This window comes from Lytechinus variegatus, chromosome 6 (genome assembly GCF_018143015.1).
Source record: "Lytechinus variegatus isolate NC3 chromosome 6, Lvar_3.0, whole genome shotgun sequence".
Lineage (NCBI taxonomy): Eukaryota > Metazoa > Echinodermata > Echinoidea > Temnopleuroida > Toxopneustidae > Lytechinus > Lytechinus variegatus.
The window spans coordinates 37,209,948-37,228,189 of record NC_054745.1 but is presented as its reverse complement, the minus strand read 5'-3'; the positions used below and the strand labels follow the sequence as shown (position 1 = coordinate 37,228,189).

General features: G+C 35.5%; 1 long non-coding RNA gene across 1 annotated transcript; it reads right to left on the bottom strand.

Annotated features, from left to right (window-relative positions):
* Positions 1-15,320: 15,320 nt before the first annotated feature.
* Positions 15,321-17,540, bottom strand: LOC121416621. Its single transcript, XR_005970219.1, has 3 exons — positions 17,502-17,540; positions 15,924-16,048; positions 15,321-15,430 (listed from the first exon to the last, which is right to left on the bottom strand). It is a non-coding gene; the product is annotated as an uncharacterized LOC121416621 (long non-coding RNA).
* Positions 17,541-18,242: the final 702 nt, after the last annotated feature.

The window sequence follows — 18,242 nt, the reverse complement described above, 5'->3', positions numbered from 1 at the left end:
ACCCGGTAACTAAAAGCTGAAACTTTATAGTAATGTGTTTATATAGCACAAAAATGCGAAATCTTTTTTTCCAGACCCGGTTAATTAAAAAATTATAATATAAGTCCAAAGTCTTTTTTCCAGACCCATTTATTTCAAAAATTATAATAATTATAAAAAAAACAAAGACCCACGATCCTATTTATGTTGAATAACATGGAAATGTAGCGTAGTCTTTCTGTCAGACCCAGTTATAAAAGTCATTAAAACACAACAACAACAAAACAAAGACCCTGCAACCATTAAAGGTCAAGTTCTCTTCAGAAAAATGTTGATTTGAATCAATAGAGAAAAATCAGACAAGCACAATGCTGAAAATTTCATCAAAATCGGATGTAAAATAAGAAAGTTATGACATTTCAAAGTTTTGTTTATTTTTAACAAAATAGTTATATGAACGAGCCAGCTACATCCAAATGAGAGAGTCGATGATGTCACTCACTCACTATTTCTTTTGGTTTTCATTGTTTGAATTATACATTATTTCAATTTTTACGAATTTGACGATTAGGACCTCCTTGCCTAAAGCACAAAATGTTAAAATAATAAATTTCCACGTGTTGCAGGGAGGAATGAAACTTCATTTCACATGACAATGACGAGAAAATAAAAATATTTCATATTTCATTTAAGAAAATACAAAAGAAATAGTGAGTGAGTGATGTCATCAGTTCCTCATTTGCATACCGACCGAGATGTGCATATAACTGTTTTGTGAAATGAAGCGAAACATTAAAATGCCATAACTTTCTTATTTTACATCCGATTTTGATGAAATTTTCAGTGTTATGCTTGTTGAATTTTTCTCTTTTTATTCAAATCAAGTTTTTGTTGGGGTGGACTTGTCCTTTAAAAAAAAATAAATTTCTTGTATATTCCTTCCTTTTTTCTATGAAAAAACCTAAATAACAAAACATTGAAATACATATGAAAAAAACTGAGAAATAAGATATCAGTAAACAATAGGGGGATTACTTCCCGAAAACGATAAAGTTGTTGATTGACGATCTATGATATATTATATAAAAGAAAAACATTCTAACAAGAGGGATAACCATTCCATTCCATGTTTTTATTTGGCAATAAGTCATGATTGACTATTTTTGCCACCCACTGTATGAGAAGTAGGGTAACAATTTTATTTAGTATTATTTTTATTACTTCTTTTTGTCTCACCTGCATAGCAGAGTGAGACTATAGGCGCTGCTTTTCCGACGGCGACGGCGGCGGCGGCGGCGTCAACATCAAATCTTAACCTGAGGTTAAGTTTTTGAAATGACATCATAACTTAGAAAGTATAAGAACCTAGTTCATGAAACTTAGCCATAAGGTTAATCAAGTATTACTAAACATCATATCAGAGTTTCATGTCACATGACCAAAGTCAAAGGTCATTTAGGGTCAATGAACTTAGACCATGTTGGGGGAATCAACATCAAAATCTTAACCTGAGGTTAAGATTTTGAAATATCATCATAACTTAGAAAATATATAGACCTAGTTCATTAAACTTAAACATAAGGTTAATCAAGTATCACCAAACATCCTGCATGAGTTTTACGTCACATGACCAAGGTCAAAGGTCATTTAGGGTCAATGAACTTTGGCCGATTTGGAGGTATCTGATGAATTACAATCAAAACTTAAAAAGGTTTTGGATCTGATTCATGAAACTTGGACATAATAGTAATCAAGTATCACTGAACATCCTAGGCAAGTTTCAGGTCACATGGTCAAGGTCAAAGGTCATTTAGGGTCAATGAACTTTGGCCGAATTGTTTTTTTTGGTGAATTACCATCATAACTTTGAAAGTATGTTGGTCTAGTTCATAAAACTTGGACATAAGAGTAATCAAGTATCACTGAACACCCTGTGTGCATTTTAGGTCACATGACCAAGGTCAAAGGTCAATGAACTTTGGCCATAATGGGGGTATCTGTTGAATTACCATCATAACTTTGCAAGTTTATTGATCTGACTTTTGAAACTTGGACATAAGAGTAATAAAGTATCACTGAATATCCTGTGCAAGTTTCAGGTCACATGATCAAGGTCAAAGGTCATGTGAGGTCAATGAATTTTGGCCACATTGGGGGTATTTGTTGAATTACCATCCTATCTCTGTAAGTGTATTGGTCTAGTTCATAAAACGTGGAAATAAGAGTAACCAAGTATCACTTAACATCTTGTGCGAGTTATAGTAGTTTTCAAAGTCAGCACTGCTGCTATTTTGAATCGCGTGATGCAGGTGAGACGGTCAGAGGCATTCCACTTGTTTATTATTATTTCTTGTATATTCATTCCTTTTTTTATGAAAAAAAAAAACAAAACCTTTAAATACATATAAAACAAAAAACTGAGGAATAAGATATCAGTACACAATATGGGGATTACTTCCCGTAAACGATAAGGTTGTTGATCGACGATCTATGAGATATTATATAAAAGAAAATCATTCTAGCAAGAGGGGATAAAGTTTTAACAAGTTCTTCGGTATTTTAAATTTTCAGTGTACCAAGCACCATTTGTAATATATTCAGCATTTCTTTTTATTAGTTACAATTCCAATAATCTCAGTGGCCTAAGATATATTTTCTGGGGTATATTGACCCGTTAAGTAAGTAAAGAGAGAGAGAGAGAGAGAGAGGGGGGATTTATGTGATCAAGAAGTGATAAGATAGGAAAAAAAAACTGATTTGAAATGACTGAAAGAGAGACAGGCAAAGAAAGAAGGGCCCCCTCCCACACCCGTACCAGAGTTACGGAGTTAGGCTGTCCCGTCGGTGGATTCAGGTCCATCAACATCTTGAGGTTTAATCTTTCCAGGGGGCAAACGTGTGTGTGTGTGTTTGAGTTTTGTCAGACGTGTCTAAATCAGATATGATTATTTACGTCTGGGACCGACCTTTAACGTCACCATCCGAAAGACGTGACCAGGGCTCGAACCTCTGCATCAATTTGTAACTTCCCCACATAGCTTGGATTACAGGCGCACGCCACAACGACCAGTGTGTGTGTGTGTGTGTGTGTGTTTGAGTTTTGTCAGACGTGTCTAAATCAGATATGATTATTTACGTCTGGGACCGACCTTTAACGTCACCATCCGAAAGACGTGACCAGGGCTCGAACCTCGACCCTCTGCATCAATTTGTAACTTCCCCACAGCTTGGATTACAGGCGCACGCCACAACGTGGTGTAGTCTTTGCTCTAGACCCATGCAGTTATTTCAAAATAGGAAATTATTAGAAACGATAAAAACAGACAAACAATATTAACCAAGACGCCACAATATCATTGATGTAGAATAACGTTGTTGTTGTTGTTATTTTGGGTTTTTAAGGCGCGTACCATTCAGATCTGAATATTTACGCCTTTTATTAATTTGACGTTTTTGTGGTATTCAATTCAATTCAATTTTATTTATTTCACTTCCATCAAACAAAAACAAGTTGTATGCCAACTATCGGTATGCCTTATCACAGGGTTTTATAGTTTGGGAGATGCTGGTGTCTAAGTTTTTAGATTAATCTTTTGCTTAATTTGTATTTTAAGAGAACTGGATGTGGGGTAAAGACAACTCTCTAAACCCAAGCATTTAACTGGGTTTAATTTTAAAGATTGGTCTTAGCTTTGATTTTTTTTTCAATATTTGTTTATCTTATAAATAGCTGGGTCTAGACGAAGGTCTAAGCATAATAATAATGTTATTCAACAGGAATAAGAATATGACAAAGTCTTATGTTTTTAAGATTGTTTGAATTAATTTCTAAATGACTGGGTCTGGAATAGAGACAACGCTCTAAACATGTGCTTTTGTACTTGGTCTTAATTTGGAGGATTGTTGGTTCTTAGATTCGTTGTTGGGGGTTGGGTTTTGTTTTTTTATTCTTGAAATAATTGTGTCTGGAGGAAAGTCTACAATCGATCTCCATGTTATTCCACAGTAGTTAGATTATTGGGTATTTGTTTTAGACAATTTTATTTTTAAATAATAACCAAGTCTGGAAAATGGACGTTTTCTTTGCAAATGCATAATTACAATGTTTTGTAGGGGTCTTAGTATTATACAAAATAATCTGGGTGTGTGGTACAGACATATTTTTTACTGGGTGTAGCTTTTGAAAACTGGTTTCAGATTTGATTTTCTTTTTTAATTCATTTCTTAGATAACCTGGTCTGGAGGAAAGAGTACGTTTTACAACTCATGTTATTCCAAGAGAATATGATAGGGTCTTATGTTAGATTTTTTCGTAATTTTTGTAATAATTAGGTCTGGAATAAAGACAACATTCTAAACCTCTTTTTAAAAACATGTTCTTAGGTTCAAGGATTGCTTGGTATTAGATTTGGAGTTATTTATATTTTTACTCTTAGCCTTATTTTGAAAAACAAATGACTGGGTCTGGCTGAAAGACTACGCTATATGTCCATGTTATCCAGCATTAATAAGATTATGGGGTCTTTATACGGTTTTTGTTGTTGTTGTATTGTTATTTACAATTTTTGAATAACAGGGTTTGGAGAAAAGGCTAAGCTCGATTTTCTTATTTTCCACTGGAATATCATTATGGTATCTTAGTTTGGACTTATATTATAATTTTTGAAATAACTGGGTCTGGAAAAAAGACTTTGGACTTACATTATAATTTTTGAAACTACTGCGTCTGGAGAAAAGACTATGCTTGATTCTCAATTTACTCATAGCGCGTATATTCACAATACGTTCAGTATAATTTAAAACAACAACAAAGACTTTGATTCCACCAGTTTTAATTAACTGGGTCTGGAGAGAAGACTAGGCTCGATTCTCATTTTTATTCCACCGGAACATCATTATCGTATCTTAGTTTGGACTTATATCATAATATTTGAAACAACCAGGTCTGGAATAAAGACTTTGGGCTCATATTATTATTTTTTAAACAACCGGGTCTGGAATAAAGACTTTGTACTTATATTATTATTTTTTAAACAACCGGGTCTGGAATAAAGACTTTGGGCTCATATTATTATTTTTGAAACAACCGGGTCTGGAATAAAGACTTTGGATTTATATTAATTTTTTGAAACATCCGGGTCTGGAAAAAGACTTTGGATTTATATTATAATTTTTTAAACAACCGGGTCTGGAGAAAAGACTTTGGATTTATATTATAATTTTTGAAACAACAGGGTCTGGAAAAAGACTTTGGATTTATATTATAATTTTTTAAACAACCGGGTCTGGAGAAACGACTATGGACTTATATTATCATTTTTGAAACAATCGGGTCTGGAATAAAGACTTTAGGCTCATATGATTATTTCTTAAACAACCGGGTCTGGAATAAAGACTTTGTACTTATATTATAATTTTTGAAACAACCGGGTCTGGAATAAAGACTTTGGGCTCATATTATTATTTTTGAAACAACCGGGTCTGGAATAAAGACTTTGGATTTATATTATAATTTTTGAAACAACGGGGTCTGGAGAAAAGACTTTGGACTTATATTATCATTTTTGAAACAATCGGGTCTGGAATAAAGACTTTAGGCTCATATGATTATTTCTTAAACAACCGGGTCTGGAATAAAGACTTTGTACTTATATCATAATTTTTGAAACAACCGGGTCTGGAATAAAGACTTTGGGCTCATATTATTTTTTTTTAAACAACCGGGTCTGGAATAAAGACTTTGGATTTATAGTATAATTTGTTAATTAACCGGGTCAGGAAAAGAGACTTTGCACTTTTGTGCTATATGAACGCATTACTATACGATTTTAGTTCAGAACGGATTTGCCAAAAATCCCTTCAAATTTATTACATTTGTGGGTAAAGTCATTATTACATTTGTGGGCGATCAAAAATTATTACATTTGTGGGTAAAGTGCATTATTACATTTGTGGGTGAAATTATTACATTTGTGGGTAAAGTGTTATTACATTTGTGGGCGTTATTACATTTGTGGGTAAAGTGTTATTACATTTGTGGGCGTTATTACATTTGTGGGCGTTATTACATTTGTGGGTGCAACAGCCCCCCGGGCTAAAAGCTAGACCTTCAAAGAGTCGCTTCTATACCCCCTTGGGCGTCCAACGATTGAAGCGATAGAGCCTCGTCGTTCTGAACTTTAAGCTGCGCAGTGGCTGTCGGGCCCACGATCAATTGGGCAAAGCAAATTTTCTGAATATTTAATTTCATGTCTATTTCGAACAATAAAATATGGATTTTATTTTCAACATAATTGAAGATTCCACCCGAGTTCAAAATACGGCCCGAAGTGATTAAAACCACAGTCACCCCTTCACTGCGGGTGAGGAAATGTAAACAACTCGCAAACAATGATGTTATTTTTGCTTTGTTGCTAGCTTGTTATTTGTGTTTTCCTTCTTTTTTGGTTCAGAGTATACGTAGACCGTAAAACGAGGACCGTTTTCAAGGTAAAACAATAATGAACAACGAGGAGCATTTTCTTTGACACCTAAAAGTTGCTTTATACAGAGTGGCAATATAGGCCACATTGGTAGGGTGGGGTCTACCAAAAAGTGGCATTTTCCTCAAAAGGATGGGTGTGTGAGTGTGTGAGGGGTCAAGGCAGAACGTGTGTGTCTGTGTGTAAATTGGTATAAATCAGTTATACATTTTTGGAAGGAGTTTCTGCATTTATTGTAGAGTCAAAACAGATTTACAATACATAAACATAATTATAGTATTACATCAAAGTACATTGCAATGCAACAAATTAGAACCAAAGTAATAAACAAGTGCAGCGCTTCTGGCAGTCTCACCTGCATCACGCGTATAGCAGCAGTGCTGATTTTGAAAACTACTATAAAATAATTATTCACAAAAACACTATAATGTTACAGTACTATGTTCATTGACAATAAATTACATTTGACCTTGATCATGCGACCTAATACTTGTCAGTGATACTTAAAGTTATGACAGCAATCTAAAGGCCACTGCACACATTACGACCCGACTGGTCGCGTCGGCGACTGGCTTGCGACTGGGTGAGGGGAGATGTGACGTCACAGCTCTTGTCAGCATTGAGCGTCGCAGACCGCGTACCGGTCAGATGGGACTTTTTGCAATCCTCACCGACGATGATATTGGGTTCCCTCACACAAAAGTTAACGCTTAATCATACACTTGATTTTTAAGATTGATTGTACATTATAGTCAAAAGAATCAAACGTAGAAAACTGCTATACAATCAATGCTAAGCTTTGTGTTTCAGGGGGGTTACAAGCCCTACAGATCTGCTTTTCGTGTGTAAAATCCTTTCCCGCGACACCCGCACCATACACACACGTATATTACGACTGATGGCTGGAGATATTCGAAATGCAGGACCTAAAATAGATTATGACATGGATAAGTACAAACAAATCGAGTACATATTGAGTGAGGAAAAACTTACTGAATGAAGGCTTAGATATAGATCATTACAGTCCATCGAATCGATATTGCATTTAATGTGGATTATTGGTGGATCACTGGCAATTGATTTCATGGGTCAGATCAAGCTCTCTAGCCGAAACGATTTATGTACACAGCATGTGCAATATACGTTTGAGCATGGACCCTAGGGTCCATGGTTTGAGCTTACGGATTTCTTTTGTTCTATTGTTTACGCCTTCTACACAAACGATATGCCTGTAGCACACGATGTAATGGGCATTAGGTTTTACTTTCCCCAGAAATGGGGATTAGATTCAAATTCCGGGGACCACTTCCATTGATGAGTGGATATCAGGCGCGACCATGATATGGGGTTTCGAAAAGCACCCTAAAAATGGAAGTAAGTCTTTTCCAGATTATGAAAATGCATCTCTTAATAAGTATTTGGGTTGTGACACCCTACAAGTATTGGATATATATCCCTTTTTTAGCATTTTAAACATCGTTTTGACACCCTTATAACGTTACATAGGACTATACGTAACGTACTTGCCCAATCTGTCCCCTTTTACGCGTGGTTGCTCCTGGTATCCACTAATCAATGAAAGTGCCCCCCCCCCGCGGGCGGCCTCTCGAGCTTTAGGAGGAGTCAAATGTGGCTTTGAAAAGTCGTCCTCAATCGGATATATCGCTGTTACCATAGTAGCAACCAGAATTTTGAACACGAAACGCATATTGAATGTTTTCGTCGCAGATGCGAAACGAAAAAAAAAATCTCATGTCACACAATTTGCATTGCAGGACAGAGTTTTACGACCATGATGACGGGCCCCAAAAGTCCCTTCCAAAATCAACTACCGTTGTAAATTAGCGTGCGCGTCCTCAAATGAAAGGTCGGGATCGACAAGTCGGAAGGATTTGACATGTCGAATCCTTATGATAGCCATTCTGGAAAAAGAGGCCTGTTTAAAGTTTAAGAAGAATTTTGGGGTAAAGGTTGGGAACCGGACTTTTTCACACAATTCAAATATGCTGAATCTGATGGGATTGGTTCCCAAGGTAATTTCTCATGTTTTGACCACCTAATTTGCATAAAGAAAATGGCTGCAAAATCGATAATTCAGAATATTATTATGACAATGTTCTTTACTTATATTCGCTTTCATAGACATGAATACTGCAAAATCCTGCATACATACGTACCTTTCGGAAAAAATCGTTATTTTTGTTTCCGGCTAATCAATTATGCAGATTTATGCATATTTTGGTTCATTATGCTTTAATTTGATAATTTCAGCTCAAATATTTATATTTTTGGTACAAATAGTATTTGCATCATTCACATTCACATCTGCATACAAAGATAAATTCCTGCAGGGAGGGCCTTCGCATTTTAAAAGTACACTGGTGCTGATCCGACGAATTTCATGAACCTATCTGTATTCAAGCGAATATCACTATTAATTGCTTAAATTTCTAATATAAAATGTTTTTTGAATTATGATATCAATCAATTCATTCGTATTTACAGTTTTAGATGATGGATTATAAATTTGAATCATGACAGTACTGTAAATATCAACTCCTGAAGGTCAATCAGTCGCATTTAATATCCTATGGAGTAGTTATGTTCCTATATTTAGTACGTGTGCTTTTCTTTAGCAAAATGAAGTGAAAACAGTCTGCTGAAAATGAAATGTCTTGTGTGTTCTCCATTATGCTTGTCAAATTGTTCCAATTTTGAAAAAAAAAATCTCAGAACTGAACCCATATATTTATAAACCATCTAATGTCTTATTTTGCCTATCAATTAGACCGTTTTAAATGATTTAAAAGCCAGACTATGGTGTTCTAAAGTTCCACAAAGAATAAGTCACTGCATGTCCTTTTGATGACAAAATTTGATAATTGGACTTCATTAACCGATTACATGTGCATCTCCATAATAAATCTTTTCCAGTGCAGTACTGCACCTGTCCTATCAAGGGTTGCCGCTTCATCCAACTTAGAGGCATCCGACTTCCCCCAGCTTGATACACCTTCGGGGTGTTGAATGATCAGTGTTAGTAATCATCGAGTTGGTGTTCCATTGGATGGCTTGATTAATAGGGCAGCCTCATATTATAAAATTGTTGAAATCAAATCAATTTAGCACAAGTGTTCTGCGGAGGCAGTTGGTATCGAAGTCATCGTGTTTGTGTTCTTGAGTTATGTCTGATTCTTATGTCACAGATCCATAGAGAAAACCTAAACTTTTGTCTTGAGAGAGAATCTGCTGTCTGACCAGACATTGTTTCATGTGTTAAAATGCTCGGAGTGCACCTTTCAATACCGCAGTGAATTGTGTAATGTCCCCTTGGCCATTTATCGAATTTCTAATATTCTCACATATTCATATCATCATAAGATGTATTATTTCTTATTGATAACGATGATATCTGTCAGTGGATGGTGGGTTACTGACATGTTTGGTGTTCCTGTAGGTTATTGTTAATCCACTTCTTTTGATCGGTATTAAACCCAACAGCATCCAATAGCTGACCCAGCTCTGATAGGCTACATGCGAGTGTGAGATATCACCATCAAAGTCTAGGTCAAGAATTTCTTTGTAGAGCCAGGAGATCTCTTTCTATGAAGAAAGCAGTTGCCTAAGTTGTGTTTGACTTGTCAACCGGTTTTGGTACCACTGAACATGTCATTCTTCTTGGGAGACTGACAGTCTGTTTTGGAATTGATGATTCTGCCCTCCAATGGCTTTTCCTTTACCTTGCCAACAGGAGGACAAGCTGTATTCATCACTGACACGCAGTCTCCTGTTACTATCCTTTGCTATGGAGTTCCTTGGGAGTCTGTCCTTGGTCCCTTGTTCTTCAAACTGTACATCACTCCTCTTGGCTCTATAATGTGGAAACTTGGTCTTGGTGTACACTTCTATGCTGTTGACATTCATCTGTATACCTCACTTTTGATCAAAAATTTAAAGATACAGAGGTTCGTGAAGCTGCTGTTGTTGGTGCTGCCACAGAGGATTCGATGTTGGATGAAGGTCAACTTCTTGAAGCTAAACGATTAAAAGCGAAGTAACTTGTTCTGTCATCTCCATATGCGTAATTATTATGACTACAACTCCAGTCTTAATAGGTGAGGAAGCTATAAATCTCCAGTATGCAAGGCTAGATATCTTGGCGTAGTCTTTGATAGAACAATGAGCAGGAAGAAACTCATATCATATGTCTGCCAATCTGAATATTACCAGCTTCACAGAATTGCTGAGATCAGACACTGTCTAACATGAGGTTGTGCGGAATCATCCATCAATATCATCCATGACCAGATAACCTCTAGACTGGACTTCTGCAAACTGTCTCCATGCTGGTTTACCTTCATCAGGCATCCCTAGCACTTTTCAGCCATAGACCGCAGTGTGAAAATTTGGTCTGCATTGGGCAGTGACTGGGCAGCAGGAAACCTTCTTGTTTTGCCCATGTTTTTACCATGAAGCTAATCTGTGTTTAGCCCCCTATTTTTTATCATTTCCACTTCTGTATTCAGAATCGTTTCGCAAAGAATCTTCAATGGCAGGGATTGGATAGAAGCTGTGGTTCTCAGTTATTACTTTGATGGTTGACTCAGAGGAAATAAATATATCGGAAATGATAAAAAAAACAGTAAGTGATCCGGTAATACAGACCCTTTGCCTTTATTAAAATTTCTTCTTTTGTTAACTGTAATGATTGCCGTTCTGATGGAGACGAATCAAATAATTTTGCTACAAGGATGTTAACAATGTACTGATACTTAAATCCGATTGATAAACTACACTGAAAAAAAATCATTAAAAATCATTGATTATTGGGTCTGTTATCTAATTATAAAGGATATATAAGACATTTCAATATAAATATTTCAAGAAATCTAATTCCAGCATGATTACAGGTTTTCTAACTTCTAAACCCTTCTTTTCTGACGGGTTCATTGAATTTGGTAATTGTCATGATTATAGGATCAGCATCAATGTGTTTTATATTGGGCATGTATAATATACTTTGCAAGTATATTACTTTCTATATACAGGTGTGGGTGTGGGAGCATGTGTTGTGTATTTGTTCCTGAGTACAATTAACAGTTGTGGCAAAGAGGTTTATCAAATGATTCAATGATTGAAGCTTTATATTTGTCTGCCATTGATACTAGATTTTTTTTAAGATCTCATATCAAACATATACAAAGAAAATGACAAAAAATAAAAGAACATAACAAAAATCAAAGAATAATAAAATACATATGAAAATTGACTTAAATATTATTTAGGGGCCAAACAGTTATCATAATGATACAAATTATATTTGTACCCAGAATGATAATTTTTTGAGGTGTAATTATCAAATTATAGCACATTTTTTGCAAAAAATGCATAAATTTGCATAATTAATTAGCAGCAAACAGACAAATTTTCCTGAATGGCACATTTTTATGTATGCAGGATTTTGCAGTATCCATATCGGTGAAAGCGAATATTATAAAAGAATATTGTAGAAATAAGATTATAAATAGTCAATTTGGCAGCCATTTTCTTTATGCAAATTGGGTGGTCAAAACATGAAAAATTGGCTTGGGAACCGGTCTTATCAGATTCAGCACATTCAAATTAGGTGAGATTGACCGGTTCCCAACTTTTACCCCAAAATGCTTCCTGAACTCAAATTCTCCCCATATTGGTCTTGTCTGGATCGCAAGCTCAATCTAACCTCCAGCCAATCAGACAGTGGAGTTGCATAACGTGCATTATGATGAACAACGCGCATACGCAGTAGTAAGCGTAATTTCTCAGATGCTATGCCAAAAAGCAAAAAGCGCATGCGTGAGTCGCAGATCGGATCGCATGGTGTGTCGAGGCTTATGACCAGGGGGTGGAAACTCCGCTTCTGCATCCGGTCAGACATGGGGAAATTTTGGAAGGTCAAAAGTGCACACTGCTCCCATTTTTCGCGTACAAGGCTATGGACACCGCAACTTCATGGCACACCAGCGAAACAGAGGCGTGATCATAAATTGGCCTGCGCGCACAGCGTAAAAATATGCAAATAAGCAAATTGTCACAAATTAGCATAATACGCGACGTGATTGAATATGAAATGTATTCATAGAGCTGCGTCTTTGGTAAATTCATGTCATTGATCATTCCCCCGTTCACCCCCCTCAAGGTATTCAGTTGTTTGTTCATCTTTTTTACATATTTTTTATTCTTTCGCGATTATTACTACATCAATTAATTCCCTTATTTATTTGCTAGATATTTCCCTGGAAGACATTTTGGAAGCTTACAAGAGATTCATTAGTAGGATTGAACTTAGGGATCTGCTTGCTCTATTGGTGTTCATCACTGCCCATTATTTTCATTACACATCATGAATAGCCACAAATATTTGGTTATTATTATTATTTTTTTGGGGGGTGGGGTAAATACTTAAAATGATGAGAAAAATCTGAGCAAGAGAGCAATCAGGTCATTTTGTCTTTATTTTGAAATTGAAATGAACAATCTGGTGCAAATCTTATGAAGATTTTTTTTTTAAAGTCTGAGTTTGGGATGGGAGCAAAAGAGAGCCCAGTACCCCCCCCATGTATTTGCTCTCATCAAGGCTATCTTAAAGGTCACTTCCAAATAAAATAAAAATTTTGTACCTGCCCACCCCCTATATTTCTCTATCGATTCCACCCCCCCCCCTCTCTCTCTCTCTTCCACACACACACATTCCACATAATCATGTGAGCAAACAATTATTCTCATTTCATTTTAATTCCTATCCCACTTTTAAATCAAACTCATTCATGTCTTTAATTCGGCTGCACCTGAATGTCACAGTATGCCATGTTGCAATGGCTTTTATGGGCTATCTTGCCACGCATGTTATTTTGATACTAAATACCTGTTGTACTAGTATTATACCCATGGATACCCGACATACAGAATCAATCAATCAATCAATCAGTAGCACTATCATATTCCAGTCATATAGAAGTAATCTTCAGTGCCATTTCATCACAACACAGTTTGGTAGCAATAACATCATCATCACATATCTTTCACGGAATATAAATTGGTGGATTAATTAAATCACGAATATCAAGATTAGAAAGTAATATTTCAAATTAAAATGTTTATTAATTAATAAATTTTTGAATACATGATAAAAATATTTTTTCTCTTTTTTCTCACCAAAGCATCAAATTACATCAGCAAAATGCCTATAATGAGTGCAAAAGAAATTGCAAGGATATTACAAGAGACGGGATGTATTTTTTTGGTAAAATCTAGAGAAAAAAAATAAGTATGTATATTCACTTACATAGTTATTGATAAGCCTTACATAGTCAATATAAGGGGGGCATCAAGGATGCCATTAATAAAAAGATTATCGATATACCTCTCTCTCAAAGTCAGTTACTCAAATATCAAATCATTATTTTAGCATTTGCTGACAAGAAATAGCCTGCTAATCTAATCGGGGACACTTCATAAAAAAAAGGGAGCACATTGCCACATTTCTCTAAAGAGTGCCTTCCCAAATCTGCACATTAGAAAATCAGTAACAAAGTTGCTTATTGTCTATTGTTGTGAAGTGCTGCTAGAGCTGTGTTCTATTTCCAACAAATTCTTTTATTTTCAGAGCTAATCTAGTTCATTATATGGGACATCGACAATACAGTGTTACAAAAACAAAGAGATTAAAAACGAAAAAAAAAATAGTACAACTTTTCACTTCCCCCAGAAAATGAATTCAACAGCTTAATGTCCAGCAATACATAGAGGTTCTTGTTTCATAAAGACTTCAATTATGGTAAATTGGCCCCAAATGTAACTAGCAACTAGCATGGGAACCACAATTTTGATCTGTTGCTTTAATGTTTCCATAGTAATTACCAGAATTTCAAAGTTAGAATAGTAGTTAGTCTTAAAGGGGAGGTTTACCCTGACAAAAAGTTTATTGTAAAAATAGTAGAAAAAATAATAAAAAATATTGCCAAAGGTTTGAGAAAAATTCATCAAATAATTAAAAGATATTAGAATTTCAATTATTTGATTTGTGACGTCATATGCGAGCAGCATTCATACATAGCGAATGGTAAAAAATCAAATAAATGTCATTTTCTCAGAAAATTGAAAATGGTTTTCACTCTACCTTTTGTGTATCAATAGACAAATCATTTCATACCCGATCATGAATAGAAAACAAAATTAGGTCATCAGGAACCATACAAAATTTGAAATTCATGCATTTTATATTACATAACACATGGGGCAGCTGCTCGTCTACTATGACGTCACAAATCCAAAACTTTGAACTCTAATAACTTTCTTACTTTTTAACGGATTTTCCTGAAACCTTCACCAATGTTTTTTTACTAATTTTTCTGCTATTTTTACAACAAAGTTTTCTTCAGGGTGAACTTCCCCTTTAATGAATTGGGGTCCTGGACTGAGTGATTTCTTCGCCCTTTGTTCTGTCACATTGTTTTTATTATGCACATTTTTTCAATGAAAATCCATTATTTCTTATCACCTTTATATGTCTGTAGGCATGTATGTTACATAGCCCAGACCTCAGTAAAGGTCCATTCTGCATTGTTTAGATAACCAGAATACAACCTATCCCTTTCAAACTACTAATATTATTCAAAGTGCTTTCACTACCAGTATAAGTACTACATGTAGATGATTAGAACATTGATAAGGGGGGGGGGGATAAGTGTGCCCTTTGGAAAAATATTTTAATCTTGTGTGAAACCTATGGACCTAAATATCTATACTCCAAGTATTTTTTTTTTCAACAGATGTGTAGTTTAAGCAGCATTCAATATGTATTGACACATTTATTTAAATTCATTCAAGTTTTTAAATCTGTAATTGCAATGAAGAAACTGCTTGTTATGAACCTGGCCTTCATATTTCTTCTTGATCTGCCCTGGTGATACTCAAACAGCTTGTGAAACCTGCATAGTAAACAAAAAGAGAAAGGAACAAAATGAGCTGCTGATACATGTATAAATTATTCTTACTCATCTAGTCCAGTTTATTTAGAAGTTTTAAACTTTTTATTAGCCCCTACTCTTCCATGCAATATTATTTAGAAAATGCACATGTAGTAACTTATGTTGCCAGATAAAAATCATAGATCACTATTATAGATCATTATTCATATAACTTTTTTTTATTAAGTGTGAAAACCCATTCAAATATATATCGAAAGATTAATCTCAATATTTTGTTCTTTTATTTCTGTCTTCAGAGTAACTGAGTTTTAAAGTGAATTTATGTATGATTAATATAGCTAAGAGACATGGACAAGAAGTATGCATTGATGATAATGGAAATACTGGTGAATTTGAATCCAAAAGAACATTATCTCATCATGGAGCTTTACTTTATGGGATAACATGATTCAGAAAAAATAGGTTTTTTATATTTTTATGAAAACAAGCATACCTGGCAAGCTTTTAGATCAGATATCCTGTTACTCATCAGATTGTACCTCTTGGTGATGTGCAAATGGTATTTGACTTTGTACTTCTGACTAGGCTGGGACTGCTAAGAACTGGATCCCATTGGATCTGCAATTCAATATACATACAATACTTTACAGTTAAAATTTCAAAAGTGATAAACAAAATTCCTCTCTTAAAACAATTTTTTTCAGAGTTCCAGCTTTCAAAATTCCCAACACAAAAAAGCAGGTCTTGACCAAAAACTAAATGGTTCAAGCATACGCGGCCTACTATAGTGAGGTCTTTTGTCAATCTTCAATATATATATACACCAAGCCAGCTTTGACAGATGTAGGATAATTATCATTTGTGTAATAATATGGCTCTCGCTCATTCATCAGTGCGAGACAATCGTTAATTTTTTTGCACTCGTCTATAAACATGTCTGATTTGAATCTCTACGTTAAGTGAGTTCCTCTTTAAGTTTGATTTTTATTTTAAAAAAGGGTTAGCTCACTTGCTGGCAGGTTTAAATGACCCTTTGCCTTTCACCACAAATAACATCAAGTGAGGACAATAAAGATAAATCAATTGGATCAGCTGCTCTCTCTGCTTAGCCTTATACTTAAACAATTCAAAATAGGGCACTATAAATTTTCTCAACCCTTCCAAAAAACAATTGAGCAGTTTGAACCCTGACAAATAAATGTTGCCCCCCCCCCCCGAAAAAAAAAGAATCATTAAACTCCGTTGCTAGGCTAATTATATTTTAGTCCAATGGTCCAGCCAGGAACTAAAATAAAGTTAACTTAAATCTTTGTAGAAAAAAAGTCAAACCAGATCTAGAATTTTATTTTTTAAAATCTATGTTCAAGTTAGACCTATCCTAGGGCCTTACTTTTATTTAAAAAAAGAAAAACGTTAATATCTGTCTCAAATCATTCCATGAGCATGGCAAAATCCCGGGGGCAAAATCTACCAATATCATTCCAAAGTTCCAAACAGATTCAATTCATTTAGATTTAATTTCATTTCATTTTAAATGCAGATAATTATATTGAAATAGCGGTGTCGAAATATCAGTACTATAGGCCCATGGCCTATAACTTCAAATTTCAACTCAAGCTTGTTTGACAATTAATTTCCAACACCTAATGACCTAGCCTACATCGGCAATTTCGCAGCCGGCTGGCACCGGCGATATCAAAGTCCGCATCCCGCTCTGGCTATATGGTACGGTACCGTATTTGGCTTAATTTTGATGCAGCTTTGCCGTTAAACAAGTCCACATCTACCCCTGATATTTGACAATAAGAACTGAAATACAGATTTAATAAGGGCGGACATGAAGCATCCCAATTAACAAACTTAGTTCTACGAAGAACTATGTTATTTTCTGAGAAAATATGTCAGTCAGATTTCAGACTAATTTAGGATCAGGACAGGAAAAAGAAATGGAAATATGGAAATTGTGGTTTGCGTTGTAAACTGCACATAAAGCCATGCATGCGACGCCGAACCCCAGCAAACACACTACAATTTCAACTAGGATCAAAGTAAGGAATTGAACTTAACTTACTTTTATTCCTATGGAATGTCATTAGATTGATATTAATGTTTCCTCCAAGATTTTCTGCTCCTTTGAAGTTCACTCAGAAATCATGATTTCGAACATCAATTCTAAAAACAGATAATTAGACTTGCTATTGTATTTCAAAAAGTTGAATTTCGCAGAATCAAAAAGAACGACACTTCGCACAGATATCGTAGGGAATTGTGGGACGGAAAAAAATGTTTAATGCATGAGACATGAATAAAACATTAGCGTTTTATCCAATCATACAGGTGCATTGTGCGTATTTTGACGTCATTACTCATGAATTAAACATTGACCTTCCAAAATCAACCTTCAAATTGGACAAATGGCAGCCATGTTTGTTATGTACAAAACCTATGGAAAATCAAAAACGCGCGAAAAGAGTTGCCTCTCTAGCTCCCTTCGGGAGCTTACGTATACGTAAGATCGTATCTCTGTGCTTATGACTGTCTTCCGACTCATCTCCCCTCGTCGCAAGCCAGTCGGCGACCGGTCGGGTCGTAAAGGCCACCGCACACCTTACGACCCGATCGGTCGCCGACTGAGTGAGGGGAGATGTGACGTCACAGCTCTTGTCAGCTTGAGCGTCGCAGACCGGTCAGGGTCAAGTCGCAAGGAAAATCGAAAGGATTTGACATCCTTATGACTGGATCGCAAGCTCAATCCAACCTCCAGCCAATCAGACAACAGAGTTGCATTACGCGTATTATGATAAACAACGTG